This window comes from Alexandromys fortis, unplaced genomic scaffold (assembly GCF_014885135.2).
Source record: "Alexandromys fortis isolate MF-2015 unplaced genomic scaffold, M_Fortis_MF-2015_v1.1 scaffold_141, whole genome shotgun sequence".
In the NCBI taxonomy this organism is placed as follows: Eukaryota; Metazoa; Chordata; class Mammalia; order Rodentia; family Cricetidae; genus Alexandromys; species Alexandromys fortis.
The window spans coordinates 518,217-533,173 of record NW_026068060.1 but is presented as its reverse complement, the minus strand read 5'-3'; the positions used below and the strand labels follow the sequence as shown (position 1 = coordinate 533,173).

Here is a 14,957-nt window from a genome sequence, read left to right as displayed (position 1 = left end):
CATGGCACACCCAGTGGCCTATTCCTGGTCAGCGAGAGCAGAATATGTGTGTCAGATGTGTGATAGGAGCTGAAGAAGGGGCCATAGTAAGTATCTCAAGTCTCTAGGTAAGGACATGGAAGCCAAAATCCTCTCTTCCCCTGCGGCCTGGGTGCAGACCAGCACCCTGGGGATGGTAGGTGCCACTGTCCATCTTCAGGGTGAGGCTCTCATGTCCACCCCACACCCCTGCCCCGGAGCCAGGAGGCAGGAGGTTGGTCAGGCAGGCTGTGGCCCCCAGCCAGCAGGAGGTGACTCACCAGCACCATGATGACAGGTGACATCCCTCCTCTTCCCTGGGGGGTAGGGGAGACTTTGGCCTGGAGATAAATGGAGCCGGCCTCCCACTTCTGGGAAGAAAACAGACAACGGGGACAGTAGCCAGGCCACCTCCCGGGAGGGGGGCATCTCATGTCCGTGCTGGAGGACAGGGACAGGGACAGAGGCTGCTTCATGAGGTCAGCTGCACTGACCACAGCCTCCCTTCCCGGTTCAAGGCTTCTCTCCTGGGAGGTGGAGCCTTCCCTTCCAATCTACTGCTGTAGCTCTTTGACCGTCGGTTGGGGTGCCTTCTGGGTACCCTCTGGCATGTGGACTTGGGTCAGAAGGGACAGGGACTTGTCAATGGGTGAACTGAGAAAGTTGTGTCAGGGAGGGTACTGTCTGGGCAGTGGACTGTGTAATCCCTATTCCTCTCTCTCTCACTATGTAGCCCTAGCTAGCCTAGAACTCATTATGTAGACCAATCTAGCCTTGAACTCACAGAGATCTGCTTGCCTCTGCCTCCTGAATCCCAGGGTAAAAACTGTGCACCAGCATGCCCAGCTTTCCACTGTATTTCCAAAAGTCCTTACCCATGTGGCTGAGGAGTTAGCTAAACCATTAAAGCATCTGTTGCTCTTCCACAACCCAAATTCGGTTCCCAGCACTCACTAACATTACTGCCTTCTGTAACTCTAGCTCCAGGGGACCCAGCACCCTCTTCTGGCCTCCAGGGGCACCTGCATTCAGGTGTCACTCACAGACTCCAACAGGCACACTTACACAAATACAAAAATAACAAATACATCTACAAAAAAAAAAAACCTTTTCTGAAAAAGTCTTTAGCTATATAGCCAATATTTGGATGCAGCTCTGCCCTGGAGGGCCAGAGACATAGGAGCTTGTGTTTACCACATGACAGGGACAGTGTTTGGCTGCAAGGAAAAAGGACCGGCCCCCAGAGGCTTGTACAAACATGCGCTCGTCACTCTCAGGTCTGAGAGGCCTGTGTATGTGTAGGGACAGGTCCCAGCTGGTGGACATGCTCAGGGCTGTCACCAATGACCCACTTGGGTATGCCACTTCCAAGCTCGCCTGGAGGACCACTTCCCTGGCTGGTATGTGCCCCTCTCCTGGCAGGATTGCTGAGCAAGTGTTCAGGGTGGCATCCCCAGCAGGGACAGGGGGCTTCTTCAGAGCCCCAGCCCGGGCTCTCTGCTCTCATCTTACTGACTGCCATGCATGATCTCCTCCTCATGGCTAAGGGATGCTGGGAAGGTGGTAGCTTCAACATCAGGGTCCCGTGCTCAGGGAGGAACAGTGGACTATACACTGGTGTCTGTTTGGGGCTCGTCCCACATCACCTGGTTCTGCAGCTGGCCTTTAGTCTTTACCCCATGACAGGCATCTGGAGCCAGGCCACATCACTAGGTCAACTTACCTCATGTCACAGTGGACTGCGCCGGGCTGTGCTGGCCTTTCCTCCCCGGTCCCCGCCAACGGGACAGTTACATACCCCACCTCCCACCGGAATCTTGACTGTTGGAGTCACAGCCCAGGGAGCCTCTCGCACAGCCCCCTCCACTGGCACTTTGCTGCAAAGTGAGGGTCGCCTCTCATGGGAGTCCCAGCACCTTTGCATCCTGGAGCAAACCACCCTCCTCAGTTATAATTTTTTTTCTTCCCTGGCTATGTGTGGCTTTGATCTCTCACGGATGCGGCCACTGTGTTCCCCGAGTTATTTGTTTCTTTCTCTGGCTTTATTGCCCTTCTCTAATTTCAACAGAAATCCGAAACCTCAGCTTCATTGAAGCCTAACTTTTATCTCGTAATCAGCCAGTCAAGTCCCTCACTTCACAGGACTGTGGGCACCCAGAGGTCTCTCTGTGCTAGGCTTTGGAGCAGTCCCTTCCCTCGTCACCATGGCCACAGATGTCTGCAGACAGCTGTAAACACGTCCTGGGAGACAGAGTCACCCAGACTGAGGAGCTCTGATTGACCCATATGGACACTCAGGCTTCTATGGCCAAGTTCAAGATCATTCCTTTTCCTTGCTGTCTAGTATTTCCCTCGTTCTGAAATCTGGCCTCGAATCCAAAACCTGCTCCTCCCCCCTCAACACAACTCTTAGCATGAGCTTAGAATGCCCTCATCTTTCTGAGCCTCGATTTTCCCAGCTGTGACGTGGGAATGATGGTTCTGATTGGGCAGTGAGTCAGGGGGTACGAGGAAGGGCGGGTGTGGCCAATACAGGGAAGCATCCTTCCTGCGACCCTGTCTCTCCTGTCCATGCTGGCCTCTGAATAAAGGGAGAGGAGAGACAGGCAAGCCCTGTTGTCTCATTGCAACCCTCTGGGTGAAGAGCCTAGGGAGGAACGAGCTGGAGCAGAGTCCGGTGCATCCCCAGCAGGGCAGCTGAGCTGCACCCAGGACGGGAGACACCTGGGTTGGGCTGTGGATTCTTAGAGACAGAAAAGAGATTTCTAGATGGAGACCAGACGGGGAGTGACAGGGCAGGGGACCCAGCAGAGGGACCCAGTTCAGGGCCCTCAACAGAGCAGGGGCGCCTCCCTCCGGGTCCAGGCTATGTAATCCTGGGCAGGGCAGTAAGTACTTTTGCTGGCGCTAGGCAGTTGGGGTCTCTCTAGGACTCTGTCCTGTCTCTGAGGGAGTCCCTGGGGTACCCTGTCAGGGGGTGCAGATGGTCCCCACAATGTTGTGGCCCTGCATGCCAGATGAATGAACCAGGCTGCCCTTGGTCACCTGCACCGCAAGTCGCAAGTGAGCCCTGAGTCTTAGGTGTAAGGTGCCAGAGGCACCTAGGACGTGCACGTGAAACCGATCTGGGGTCTGCTCTCTGCTTCTTCCACAGCCCTTCGGTAAATAGAAGTGACTCTCACTCCACACGGACAGGGACGAAGGCACGACAGAGGGGTCAGGGCAGTCATTTTGAGCCTGGGAGGAAGCTGTGAGTGGAACCGGCAGAGCAGATGGATGGACGGAAGCTGGGTCTCCAGGAGAGGCACAGAGCATAGCCAGGTGCAGGAACAGATAGATAGAATAAGAGGCTCGGGGGCACCCAAGGGGCATGGGGGCACTGAGTGTAGCGAGCAAGAATAGGTGAGCTGTGGCAGGATGGGTGGCTGTCCCTCCAGTGGCGGCGGGCGGGGGGGGGGGCACTTAAGCCCTTGGACTTTGCCTTGAGGGCCAAAGGAGCCTTGACTATAGGCAAGAGAGTACAATGGCTAGGTTTTTTTCTTGGAAAGATTGTTCAGACTACAGAGCAACGCACAGATTCCGTAGCCCCCCTTTCATTTCTTGCCCAAGTTGGCCTTTACTGACTGTGTAGTCACGTTGACCCCAAACTTCTGATTCTCCTGGGATTACGGGAGTGCCCCACCATACCTAGCACATGCGGTGCTGAGGGTCAGACCCAGGGCTTAACGCACGCCAGGCAAATGCTCTCCCAGCCGAGCCACATCCCCGGCCTGCGTCTGTTCATCCCTTCAAAAAGATTGAAGCAACAACAACAAGACAAAACAAAAGCCCCGACTCCCACCCCAGCCTGGCAGAGTTTTCAGCCAGCGAGGCGGGCCCAGCTGCGCTCACACAAGATCAGTTCCTTGGTGAGAGGTAGCAACTGCAGCTGTGGGGTCTAACACAAGGAGCTTCCCTGAGCAAGAGGACAGGATGGAGCAGGAAGGGATGACACAGGCCATAGGTCTGGGGAGAGTGGCAGTGGAGGTGGGGATCCAGGCCCAGCGGGTAGGGAAAGCAGGAAGGTTCAGAGTCACCAGCTGTTGGCCCAGGTAAGCGATGTAGCAAGTGGGGTAGGTGTGATCTTCAAGGGCTGTTGATTGTGAGGTCCCTGTGGGCTATCCACATGAGAAACCTCGGGCTTGGGTTCGGAATCTGATAACTAAGGGACTCTCCGGCCTGTTACAGCAGTGGTCCTCCCATAGGGAGTTCTGTATGGACCGTGGTAGCTGTAGCTTGCCACATCCGTCCTTAATGCCCCCCAATGGTTGCTGGGAATCGTGCCCATGACCCACCCTGACCACGCCTTCTTTTCTAGCAGGGATCCGTTTTGTTAAGTGGTGTCTGCCTGTGGTCCCTCTTCTCTCTCATCCCCAAGCAAGTTGCTATAGTCATAAACCTGTTTGAGCCGGTGACATTCCCCAGTGACGACTGATTGGGAATGAGACCTGTGATATAACGGGATGCCTCAGCAGGGGTGGGGGGAGCGCAGCTCACAAGAGGAGACACACGAGAAGGAATGGCCATCCTCATATCTGTGGAATATTGTGTGCTGTGCCTGCAGCGGGAGCGGTCGCCTGGTAACCAGGAGAGCATCCGTAACATCCGGGAGCAGGAGAAACAGAAAGAACAGAGTCCTTGGTGTTTCATCACACCTCAGGACTGAAGGACCCTGGGAGAGAAGGAGAACTTTCAGCACGAGCTTCTGGTCCCTGGCGTTGAGCCCTCTCTGTGGACCTCGAAGATGGCGCTTTTGTGAGGGAATCTGCTATGGAGAAGACTTTTCCCAAAGCCGGTGAGTTCCAGAGCCGGGGTTTTAGGGTGAAGCCACAGGCTCCTTTTAAAAGCCTGTTCCTTAACACGTTTCTAGTAGAAGGCCATAACCCTGCTTTTACTTTTCCCTGGAAAACTGTCATTAGGGATGGTGGGAAACCCAGAGTGGGCCGTGAGGCTTTGTGTGCAGTTAATGGCCTTGATTATACGTTCCTGCCCCCCCCCCCCACCACTCTTGTGTGAAAGGCTGCCATTGGCTGCAGAGTATAATCAAACCGTTTCTTATGTAAACAGTCTCAGGGCACTGGGCCAGCAGGAAGGTGAAAATGAAACTCCCGCTCCCAGCCAGGAAAGCCATCTGCTGTGTGGCAGCAAAGGAGCAGGGGTTAATGACACACGGTGGGCAGAGGCTGACAGCACCGGGCCGGAACTGAGGGTGCTGTTAGCCGGCTGGTTACCAGAGCGATTTCCCAATGCCCATCGCGAAACGCTCCAGGGAACTTCAGGCACGATCTTCGAAAGCAAGCAAGGAAGGGAGGAAGTTCAATTAGTGAAGTGTGGAACTCTCAGAAAGGGCTCACAGCCTTAATATACAAAGAGTTCTTGCAATACAATAAGACAAGATAAACATGAAACCAACTAGTCGCCAAGGAGAAACTACTAAGGGCGGTGAACGTATGAAGACAAGTTTGGGTCCGACAGTAGCCAAGGAAATGCAAATAAAAGCTTCAGTGATGTCATTTTTCCCGCCTATCAGATCGGCACACACACAGACTGGCAAGCTCAGACTGTGCGGAAATAGGTCTCCCGTTCTCTGCTGAGGGACAGCACAGGGTCCCTGGGGCAGAATGACCTCACACACGATCGTCAAAGACCAGGAGTTCTAAAGTGTTGTGGAAATGTTGGGGGCGTTTGGGGCATTCAACTCAGCATACAACAGTTTGCAGACCTTCCAGGGACAGGAGCTCTTGGTATAGCTTTGTTCATGAAAGTGAAGTGTCAAGTCTGAAATGCTAAATTGGGGGGTGGATAAGTAAACACAGATATCACAGATGAAAAATCAGACTGTACTAAGCTAGCTGGGCATGACAGAAAGTATCTGATCGGGCACTGGGGGCGCAGAGACAAGACAGTCACCGCGAGTTCAAAGACAGCCTGGGCTGCACAGGGAGACCCTATCTCAAGAAACAAAACAAAGCAAAAAACAAACAAACAAACAAAGAACCCACCCAAAGTCATACTGTGCTAAAAATAATAATGAAAATAGTGGTTGGAGCTGGGTGGCGGTGGCGCAGGCCTTTAATCCCAGCACTCTGGAGGGAGAGACAGGTGGATCTCTGTGAGTTCGAGGCCAGCCTGGTCTACAGAGCGAGTTCCAGGACAGCCAGAGCTGTAATACAGAGAAACTTTGTCTGGGTGGGGGTCGCGGAAAGCAGGGATAGTGGTTGGGCTGTAGCTCAGTGTCCCAGTTCTTGCTTGAAGAAGGAGCCTGAGTTCTGTCCCCCGTACCATGGCCAAAAGGGAAACAATAAAGACAAAAAAGTGACATGAGAGACCTCATGACCAACGGTGCCTCAAGCCATGTGTGCAGGCTGATGTGCAGCAGGTGGCCAGCAGTGCCCCGGGGGGGGGGGGAAGGCCTTGGGTATTTAAAAGCTTTTATTTATTAGTGTGTATACGCGCATGTGGCATGCCATGGCACATCTCTGGAGCTGATTTTCCTTCCCCCTTTGGGTGGTGTTCCAGTTATTTGTCATTGGCAAACCAGCACAGCCAGAGTCACCTGAGAGAAGTCCATGGGCTGGAGGGGACTCATGCTGGGTCTCACACGAAAGCCAAGAGCTGGCCAGGAAGGGGCTTCCTCGGGTTTCTGTTTGAAGTTCCTGCCGTGAGGTCCCTGAAGGATGGACTGTGACTTGGAAGTGAAAGCCAAGTAAGTCCTTCGCTCTCCTAAATTACTTTGGGTCAGCGTGTGAGCCACCATGTGGGGGCTGGGACCCAAACTCAGGTTCTCTGCTTGAGCGACAGGTGCCCTTAGCCATCTCTCCAGCCCTACAAAACAAGTGAGTCTGGGGTGTGCAGGCTTGCCATGTATTCCGCTTTGATAAAGGGTCTTGATGTGTCACTCTCATGGCAATCCTCCTGCCTCAGGCTCCCAAGTGCTCAGATGACAGGTGTGCACCCCAGGAAAGTGTTTTTACATCTTTAAATCCCATTGTTTACACTTCGGCACCACAGACACGGGTCCCTTAGGTCACTTTAAGCCTCGGAGAATGGGGCAGAGTCTGGGTCTTTTCCCACCAGATGCCAGAGACACCCTGCCCCCAACATAACCTCAAATGTCCCCAGACACTGCCACATGCTCCTCCAGGGACAAAGCCACTCTGGGCTGGAGCCACTGTTTTAAATGCCTTTCTGAGTTGTTGGAGGTGGTTGAACAACAAGCATGCCATTTCCACCACAATCAGAAAAACAAACACTTTAAAGGGACAATTGGCAAAGTCTCCCGCGGTTGGGTAGCTTTGTCCCATTGGAGATCCTCACTGTCCTGCCTTCAACTCGAGGTTCTGGGGAAAGACTTTAGCCCACACCCCCCTGGGCTGCTTTTTGCTCAGAGAATTCTCCCCTCTAGACTCTGATGCAGAGACCAGGAAGTAGTGGTGTTGACCCTCTCACTCCCATCTCCTGGTGGCTGCTCCTGTTTGGGGGCGAGCCACACTGCTCCCACACAGCTCTCCTTTGGGGGTGGCACTGCAGTCCTGCTCCAAGGTTAAGCTGACCTTCTAAATGTCCCCTCCAGCTTAAATAAACCAGTTCTGTCTGGGGACCACTGGACTACTGAGTAGGGCTTAGAAAGTGTAATTGCATGCTGACAGCCATTCCCTGGTCTCCTCCTGGACTTTGCAGTGCTCAGTGAAACACAGTGGAAGCCAGCAGAGGAAAAGAATAAAAAAATAAAAAACCCAACAGGGAGACTGAGAACTGCAGGAACAGAAGAGGAAGGGGGTGGGGCCAGGAGCACGGCCTGCCGCTAGCTAGGTTTATGTGTGTGACTAGCCAGTCTCCTCTGCATTGTCAGTCTAAACCGAGTCTTTTCGCACTCTGGATGTGGCCCCCCCCCCCGGGTCCTGTGCACGCAGGGCAGCGCTCTGACTTAAGCCATTTCACAGCTCTGAGCTGACACTGTGCAGCTGCCAGCTGAGAGGCTGAGTCCACTCGTCCACGTATTTCCCTTGGTCACTTCAGCGGCCTGGACAGCCAACATGGCAGAGGTGCAGTCTGGCCTGGAAGACCCACCGCTGGACGAGGAGTCGTGGGAGAGCGGCACAAAGTGGAGGGAGCGCTCTTACGACAGGCTTGGTCCTGGCTGGGGCAGTGAGAAGCAGTCCTGACAGAGCCGCCCATGGTGAGAGGCAGGGTGTGGGGACAGAGGGCGCAGAGAGTGTGGAGAAGACAGGGGCTTCCTTCCATCAGGGGCTGCCTGGAGGGAGGGAGCTGCTGGGGGAGGTGATCCTGACCCCATACAGATATCACAGGGACATCTCCTGCACAACACAGGGTCTGAGTGCTGATGCAGGAGAGCTCAGGGGACGTGGAGGCTGGGGGACATTTGGCCTGCAGGGATCTTATCTGGAGCTTGAACCCAGAGGTAGGGCTAGAGAGAGAGAGTCTAGACAGAGAGGGTCAGTGAGAACTTAGGGTGCCAGAGGAACCCTCTGGCCACAGTGTGAACTGGATTCTGGGGGTGTTAGCACAGAACGTGAGAAGAGCAGCTTTTGCTCGGAGGGACTGGGGAGTCAGGGGTGGCCTTCATAGCAGGTGACCGTTGGGCCAAGATGAGGTAGTCATGAGATATATGAGGGCTGAGAAATCTAGGTGGCAGCAACTGGCTGAAGTGGAGGTGCCAGACGGGGCTTGAGGGTCAGTACAGGCACAGCAGGAACTTTACCAGGGCAGAGCATCACTGGCTGGGCTCTGAGGGGCCCCCTGACCACATGAAGCATGGGTCCAAGTAGGGTAGAAGCAAAGAGTCAAGGTGTTGCTAGGGATACAGGATGAGGTGGAGACTAAAGGATGGGGTGACTGCAGGCTTGATGGCTTTGTGGCCTGGTGGCATGGTGGCCTGGCTCAGAAGGGACAGAGCTCTGCAGAGCCTCTGAGAGACTGCAGCTCCCTAGGTCCTGACTTTGGTCCCCAAGTCCTTTTTTCTCCACTGCTGCTCCCAGATCCTTTGGCAAACATCTCTGACATTAAATGCCTCCACCATGGTTCTGTCCGAACACCCCTGCCAGAGGTGACAGGACAGCCATCTTCTGTCGGTTGTAGCCCAGGATGCCTGGAGGTCAGAAAAGGACAAAACCACAAGCATTCTAAGACACCGCCAATTCCTGCAGCATGGGCAGCTTTGCCCAGCAGGCCTTGGTTCAGGTCCACTCTAGCGCTGCTGGCTGCTCAGTTCCTGTGCGGGCAGTAGAGCCGCGCCTCTCTAGGGAGGCGGGAACTCAGAAAGAGGGGCTGGAGGAAGGACCCAGGGGAGTTGGAGCTCTCAATCGACAGGAAGCCCTATTGCCCTCCCAGAACCTCACCCACACACCAACTCCAGAGGGTGATTGTGTGCAGGTCCCGCACAATGACAGCTGGAGACACATCGCTGTCTCTGTCATTGCTGTGGAAGGAGGCTCTGGCTAAAGCAAGCAGTACACACCCATCTCACAGAGGTTGGCCACGTGCAGCCTCGTCTGGTCCCAGAAATGGGTGTCCTCTACCCTCCCACAGGCTGCAAGAGGTTGGCTGGTGCACTCTTCTCTGTGCCCTGAGGCTCCACACTGCCCTGGCAGAGCCCAGGACCCTCCTGCACCAGGGAGAGCGCCACGTCACCTCCAGACCCTCCGCGGACTGTCTGCATTCTACAGGTGAAGGCGCAGAGGTCGGGCAGGACAGGACACAGAGCAGAGGCTGTGGTCCTCAGGCCTGCACCATCCCACGCCAGGGGAGAGGACTGGTGGCAACCGTCCCATGAGCGACTGTTGCATAATTAGGTGAGGATGAAAAATGCTGTTTGTCATTAAACAAGCAAGCAGGGCAGCAGCGCCTCCGCAACAGCTGGGACGGCTCAGGAAGGCGATGCTGGCCCGAGGTTGGTTCTGCCGGGAGACCAGAGTGGAGTCTGGAGGACGAGGCTGCACTCCAGGTGCCTTCCTTCCAGCACCAGTAGGCCTTGCTTGCTCCAACCTCAGGATCGTTGCATTGATGGCTCGTCCAGCCTGGACCGCGTGTCCCACACACAGGTCTCCCTGCAGGCCTTCTTCTGCACCTTGGGCAGTCACAGCCCAGATGTCTCCTGTCCCCCATCACTGTTCTGCCACTGCTGTGGTCTCTCCATCACAATCTTGTCTGCCTAGGCAGACAGTGGAAAGGTATCTGTCAGGGGCGGAAAGTCAGCCCCCATGCCAACATCCCAAAAACACAGTAGGCTCTCAACATGCATGTGTGATGTCATCTCTGAGTCGCTTTGTCTCTTTTTAGCCCACCCCTCTCCCTGTTCCGTGGCTGTAAGGCCATTTCACCAGGAAGGGAAACTGGGGCAGGTCACCCCTCTCCAGCCTCCAACTCAAGGCAACTGCATGGACAGCCTGAATCTTACCTCACAGTCATAGAGTCGAGCTGCACGGCCAGATGCCCAGACACAAATCTAGGCTTTCGCTGACTGGGGACCCTCCAGCAAGCAGGAGGCTAAGGCAAAAGGCTTGCCAGTTTGAGGCTAACCTGGCCTACAAAGTGAAACCATGTCTCAAAAGCAATCCCTTGGAGGCTGGGGAGATGGCTCAGCAGGTAAGGCACTTACCATACAAGCATGAGGGCCCGAGTTCAATCCCCACAATTCACATTAAAAAAAGCCTGGTACTGCAGCCTACCTCTGTAATCTGAGCCCTGTAGAGGCAAAGACAGAAGGACCCCTGAGACTCACTGACCAGCAACTCTATCAGATCTGTGAGACCCTGACTCAAAAAATAAAATTCGGAGCACTAGGGAAAGACCCTCAATGTTAACCTCCAGTCTCCACATCTCTCCACATGTGCATGCCTGTGTATACACCCCTCCCACAAACGCAAACAAGTAATATGAAGATCTAGGATGCAGACACTGACGTCAACCTGCACACACAGGAACACATACGGCATACACACAAATTAGCTAATAAAAATCAATTTTATTTATTTATTTGCTTATTTATTTTGTTTTTGAGACAGGGTTTCTCTGTAGCTTTGGAGCCTGTCCTGTAACTCGCTCACCTCGAGGCTGGCCTCGAACTCACTCACAGAGATCCACTGCCTCTCCCTCCCATGCTGGGATTAAAGGCATGTGCAACCAACATCCAGCTTCAATTTTACTTTTAAAAAAGACAACAACAACAAAAAACCCCACAAGGAAGTAAGTGTCATTGTCCTTATTTTACAAGTGGGGAAACTGAGGCATGGGGAGATGATGTCACTTAAGAACAGAACTGAGCCTGAATTCCAGGTCTACCCAGCCCCAGATGCCTCCCTGCCGGGGAATTTGCAGAAATAGGGTGACAGACAGCAGCCTTCCTCCAGCCTGAGACGGAACTCCTGTGGGAGCCTGTTTAATGGAGACAGAGCATGGCGTCCCTAAGGCTCCTGGGCTGTGAGATCGTCATGGCGACAGCAGAACATAACAGCTAACTCCAAGGAGCTGTTCTGGTACCTCTTGTCAACTCAGTCTTCCAGAGATGTGGGAAGCAGAGGTCATCCAAACACCTAGATCCAGCTGTGCCTGAAGCAACCCATCTCTAAAATGTCTTTAATCTGACTCACTCCACTCTTCTTAGCTTGAATCGATCCGTGTTGGGGTTTGGTCCCTCACGAGCAGAGTCAGGGAATCTTGACTAACCCACCGGCCTTCATGACCTTATCTAGGCTTCCATCTCGTCATCCTTCTGAAGCCGAGAGACACACCCATTAACTGTCCCATCCCTGTGCTGACTCACAGGTCTCCAGGGTTTCAGTCCTTCCTTCCCACTTGGGTCTGTCGCTTTCCCACACACCCTGCTCGGGACAGAGGGCGTGTGGGTGTGCGTGCCAGCGCGCGAGCACGCCCTTGTTCCGGGAAGGTGCCCCGTGGGCTTTGCTTGGCTCCAGATCAGGCCTCGTTATTAGGTGATGACAGCTAATACAGCCTGTGTCTGCCCCCGAAGCAGGTGGCTGCGCGGCATGAGCAGCCCTGCCAGGCAGGTTTGTGGTTCCCCAGTCCTGAGAGGCAGACCAAGCTGAACAGCAGAAAGCAGAAACTGCACCCCAAATCCAAAGTGGTAGGCTTCCCATTCCAAAGTCAGAAGTATATCAACATGGTTTATGATGCAGGCATTGGATCACTAGGTACGTGTGTGTGTGTGTGTGTATGTGGCATGTTGTGTTGTAGTAGATGTGGGGGGGTGAGCGTGATGTGTGTCCTGTGTTGAATGTGGTGTGGTGTGTGTCGTGTGTCACGTGTGGGTATGTGGGAGGGTTGCTGCATGGGTCAAGTCTACCCCTATTTACAAAATACACCCGTGTAGTTATCCTGTGGGTGTCTACATGTGTGTAAATTGTATACTGTATTGCATCAGCTGCATGTGTAGAGGCTGGGTGTGGAACATGCGTCTAGAATGCACATTTGGGATCAATAGAAATTCAAAGTGCGTGTCAGCCACATGACTGCATGTGGGTGTATGTGGGAGGGGCTGAATGGCACAGGGTCCATGGGCGTGCTTCTGATCTGGGTGCATCTCCCCGGGTCCTCTGCTGCGCACAGCAGTTGATGTGCCGTGAGCACTGTCCTGGTCTCTCCCTGTCCTTGTCCTGATTTCTCCAGTCTGCTTTCACCTCCAGCCCTACAAGTCTCCCCTCCTAGAGCGTCTTTTAGGGCAGGGCCTCCTCTGTCCAGAACCTCCCGTTAATAAGCAGAGGTCCTTGGCCTGCTCCCTGAGGCCACGCCTGCCCTAGCCCCTTCCTTCAGCCTTCCTCTTTCCCTGGCTTCTACTGTGCTGGCCTCCGTGGTTCAGGACAGGCCTGCGCTGCCTAGAGTCTTTGCATATGTTGCTGTTACCTCCAGTTCCCCATCTCAGACCACAGACTACTCCATCGGCTCTCCACTGCCACCTGCCTCGGCTCACATGGCTTCTCTACGCCACTCCACCGACTTTCCACTGAAGGTCACGTCCCCAGCAAGCCTACCCTGTCCACATCATCACTGGGCTTGGGGGTCCTTGGATCCTCCAGCATGACACTGATCCGCCATTCACTCCTCCCACGGTCCCCATTCTGAGAGCATATAGTGTGTGTCCCTGGTACTGACTCTGCTCAGCACGCAGTAGGTGTACAGGTGGTAGCTGGTGAGCAGAGGGACAGACTAGCCAGAGTTCAGGCCCCAGGCTCCCCTAGCCTCGCCTGCCCTCTGGACACTGGCCCCTTCACAGCGCCTGCCTGGCAACCAGGGAAGGATCCGGTCCCTTCTTAATGCTGTCATTTTCCCTGGAGCCTTTTCTCCTTCAGGCCCAGGAGCAGGGAGTGGCGGGTGGCCAGGGCTTACAGGCCTGTTCCCAGAGATCACCTGCTACCTGCCTTGGCTCACATGGCTTCTCTTCTTCCCCTTGACTCCAGAGGTGAGGTGGAGAGAGGAAGAGAGCAGCTCCTATTGTCAGGCACACGAGATTCCAGCACTTTCTTGGGTGGGTGGATCCCAAACACCTGCTCTGGTCCCTTCCCACTTGTGGCTGGAAGTTGCTAACCCAGCCCTTCCAACTCGCAACTCATTGTTTATTTTTAAAAGGACCAAAAGGGGAAGTGTGGGTGACACCCTCCCCCACCCCGGGAGTTCTTGTCACTGCTGGGTGACGGCGGAGAATCCGTCTCTGAGACAGACCCAGTGGTCAGTGGATGCTCAGCCTTGCCGTGGACACACAGTGGTGCAATCATGGACAAAGTGTTCAATCACATCCAGGCGTCACCAGCCCCATGAGAACACCAGATCTGCTGTGGGGCTTGCCGGAGAGGAACTGAGGCCTCCATGGGTCACATGCAGCCAAGAGTTGGCCCGGGATTCAGGGCCAGGACTGGCCCCACATCCCTGTGTGCTAGGGAGTCACAGTGTCCACAAGGTCCTTTTGACTTCCCCTCATGTCCCAATCTGAGGCAGGCCCACAGAGTGAGTGTTTTTTTTCTTTCCTCACGTTGTTTTTCTGCAACAAGGGCTCATCCTAGCCCAGGGTCTCACCACCCCTCTGCTTCATCCTGCGAGCGCCACCATGTCCAGCAGGTGAGCTCATTCTTAAATGTGTTGCATTTGATCCCAAAAGACCAGAAAGCAGCAGCCTGCCCACCTCAGAGAGGACTTGATCACCATTGACTGGCAAACTGGTTATTGATCCATCCTGATCGACAATGATCAGTAAATGGTGAATTCCAGAAGGGGGGGGGAACTTCCTGATTGTCACACATACAGTGTCTAATATAGGAGTATTTGATGGATGAGCTGGTAAGTTAAAAACAGAATACTGGAGAGATGTTTCAGAGGTTAGGAGCATTTGTTACTCTTGTAGAGTTTGGATCCCAGCACCCACATGGCAACTCACAACTGTCTGCAGCTCCAGTTCCAAGGGACTGATGTCCTCTTCTGATCTCTGCATGCATGCGGTGCACAGACATACATGCAGGCCGAACATCCATACATGTGAAACAAAAATAAAATTTAAAACACAAAATGGAATCTGAGCTGAGCCTGGTAGCACTTGCCTTTAATCCTAGCACTCAGGAGATCTTCTGAGTTCAAGGTCAGAATGGTCCAAGTTCCAAGCCAGTCAGGGCTACCTGCTGTCGTTTATTGGGGAGCCAGCAGTGAAAAACTCTGCCTGCAGACACTCACTTGCAGCAGGCCTGGCCTTGCATCCCCAAGTATGCAGGACACTGATCACCATGCTGGTCACGGCCCCAGCTCACAGCCGACCTTCTCTCAGCCACCCTCAGGACCCCAGTGAGAATGGGAGCCATGCCACCACGGTTAAAGCCAGGACATTTTTGTTTGTTTTCTAGATAGGGTTTCACTACCCTGGCTGTCCTGGAACTCGCTCT

General features: G+C 54.1%; 1 long non-coding RNA gene across 5 annotated transcripts; it reads left to right on the top strand.

The window, feature by feature from the left end:
- Nucleotides 1-1,305: 1,305 nt before the first annotated feature.
- On the top strand, nucleotides 1,306-11,335 carry LOC126487429 (uncharacterized). 5 transcript variants are annotated; one of them, XR_007588378.1, is made up of 5 exons: nucleotides 1,306-1,418; nucleotides 4,622-4,852; nucleotides 6,577-6,763; nucleotides 8,077-8,236; nucleotides 9,607-11,335. It is a non-coding gene; the product is annotated as an uncharacterized lncRNA (long non-coding RNA). The 5 variants fall into 5 exon arrangements; XR_007588376.1 differs by having other exon boundaries at nucleotides 8,001-8,236; XR_007588379.1 differs by lacking the exon at nucleotides 6,577-6,763 and adding an exon at nucleotides 3,173-3,339 and having other exon boundaries at nucleotides 8,001-8,236.
- The last annotated feature ends 3,622 nt before the right edge of the window (nucleotides 11,336-14,957 follow it).